The sequence below is a fragment of the Nymphalis io genome, chromosome 25 (genome assembly GCF_905147045.1).
Source record: "Nymphalis io chromosome 25, ilAglIoxx1.1, whole genome shotgun sequence".
Lineage (NCBI taxonomy): Eukaryota > Metazoa > Arthropoda > Insecta > Lepidoptera > Nymphalidae > Nymphalis > Nymphalis io.
This window is the reverse complement of record NC_065912.1, coordinates 3607203-3609893: the sequence shown is the minus strand read 5'-3', so window position 1 is coordinate 3609893 and position 2691 is coordinate 3607203. Positions and strand designations below refer to the sequence as shown.

The window sequence follows — 2691 nt, the reverse complement described above, 5'->3', positions numbered from 1 at the left end:
TCCTCAAAAGGGAGAGGAGGCCTTAGCCCAGCAGTGGGACATTAACAGGCTGTTACTGTTCTTCATTATCCAGCTATGATAAAATTAATTCAGATATTTTTATATTAAGCTCAAAAACAGACAGCAAAAATAATACACATAGTCACCGTTATGTTATGATTTATGACCTGGCTACTTAACTAAAGGATATATTTGAAAGGGCTTTTCAGAAACGGCTGCCGTCGAAACTCATGCAATAAATGCATACAAAATATCTCTTGTTTTACGAAAAAATTGTAAAAGATATTTTTTTTTCTCAATAGCGGTACAACGCGTACCGCACAGTGTTCCCGCAGTGCCATAAATTAGAAAAGAATATATTGAACGGGAACATTTGTGAAACTGTTCTTAAGCGATTTTTTTATGACGTACAAATAATTTCGAATGTTCGAGGTAATTTGAGCCTTTCTAGTCATAGAATAAGGTGTGTTATAATAAAATGGGCTTTTGTTTACAATTTTTGTAAACATTTATCATCATGGACGGTCTGTTAGATGGATTGTTGTCACTCAATATTATTTGTAAACCCTTGTAACCCGTTTTTAATGACAAACTTTAACAAAGTATCAAAATTATTATTTAACACATTTTAGTAGTTGATGACTAACTAAAAATTACTTTAGCGTATGCTTAAACACTTAAAAACTAATGTTCTGTCATGATTAATTCGACAAAATAAAAAATCATACAATTTAAGAGGTACTTGGACTTAAGTATAAATCACTATATCGATACATATTAGATTAGAATGTAATTCATAGAACATTTGTTACCAGTAAAGAAAATGTATACATACATAGAAGCTACTAGTTTCTCACAGCCAAATATAATTGAAAAGAGCATAATATAATTTAATTTTTACGTATTATCTCTTCCACAATACTTCAGTAGCGAATTTCTAAATGACAAATAAGAAACAATTGGGTCATTGTCAGCTACAGGTATGAAGTAGAACAAAGAAAATTTCACCAGTAGCCAGACAAACCAACGGAATGTTATGAATGCATAATTAAGCCCTTAGAATAGTTAACGGTACGTCAACTATTATTCAGAAGGGCTTGTAATAAAACTTGTGAATTGTAAATCAGAGTAAAGGGTTGGCAAAGGTAGAGTGGCCTAACTTTATTGAGAGAATGTTTCATGAAAGCGTCAAATATAATTTGACCCTAAAAATAATTGGGTGCTTAAACTAATATCGTCCACGGGTCACCGTGCTGTTAAATATATTATCGGTTATCTATTGTGTAAATTGCATTTTTTTTTAATTTACTTAATATAATTTTGTTTCAAATATATAAGTTTGAAGTTAATAATACGTACATAATAATAGTTTTATTTACTACTTTAGATTTTTATCAAAAATACTCTCATCAAAGGTTGTCTGGTAGTTTTTGCTGGAAGCAATAAGACCGTTTTCGCTTAATCATCGGATAAGATACTCTAATATTGGACTGAATTATGTATTAATATAGGTAAATAAGCCGAGATGGCCCTGTGGTAAGAACGCGTGAATCTTAACCGATGATCGTGGGTTCAAACCCGGGCAAGCACCACTGAATTTTCATGTGCTTAATTTGTGATTATAATTCATCTCGTGCTTTACGGTGAAGGAAAACATCGTGAGGAAATCTGCATGTGTCTAATTTCACTGAAGTTCTGCCACATGTGAATTCTACCAACCCGCATTGGAGCAGCGTGGTGGAATAAGCTCCAAACCTTCTCCTCAAAAAGAGGAGAGGAGGCCTTTAGCCCAGCAGTGGGACATTCACAGGCTGTTACGGATAGGTAAATAGAACTTGGGCGCTAAAGCTTTTCTATTCCATTCCATTGTATATGAGTACATATATTTGAAACTTAAGAATAAATAGTTAAATGTTTTTAAAATATAATAATAAAGGTTTTTCATTAGCACATCACTTTTCAATAGTTTTATTAAAATTAAACAAAGTTATATATATATTTTAGATTTATATTAAAATATTTTATTTATACCTTTTGTTGGTTTATATGAAAAAATCTTATTCACTCTTATTTATAAGAATCAGAAGAAAAGTTCAAATTGTATACATATTGTCACACATTAACATAATATTTACAAGAAGTGGAATTAAAAATACTGTTATATCAGGCATTGTGTGCGCGTATTTCGTCAAGGTTTTGATTGGATATACAGATTATCTTAAATTTTCAAGGATAATAAAAATATGTTTTTTTTATAGTTACTACAATCCTGTGATATAAATTCTGACTGAAGCTGGATCAAAGGATTTCTATAATAAGCTCTTCACGAGATCAACACCCTACGTGTGATCGTACTAGTCGCGAATATGAGACGTGGCGCGGCGTCCTGAGCGTGAGCCGGGCGACGGCTTCGGCCGTCAGCCCTCGATGATCGTTTACTCCTCTCTCTCGTAAGAGGAGCGTGAGGCGCTGTCACTAGCTGAGCGGCTGACTTATAAAACCCATACAGCACCGACGCCCGGGGCTTAAAAGGTAGGGCTTAACCCTGGGGCCGTTGATGCGTGAGGTGGGGGCTTAACGTGTCCTATTTCAGACAGCCCTGAGGAGAACGACAGCCGGGATGGCCTCGTGCTGCCGTACGCACTAGCGAGGAGTGTGGAGGCGAAATTACCTTCGCCCATTGTGGAGAGT

The 2691-nt window shown here is 34.9% G+C and overlaps 1 non-coding gene across 1 annotated transcript; it reads left to right on the top strand.

Moving 5' to 3' along the window:
- Positions 1–2289: 2289 nt before the first annotated feature.
- On the top strand, positions 2290–2488 carry LOC126778354 (small nucleolar RNA U3). The gene has a single exon (XR_007670138.1). It is a non-coding gene; the product is annotated as a small nucleolar RNA U3 (small nucleolar RNA).
- The last annotated feature ends 203 nt before the right edge of the window (positions 2489–2691 follow it).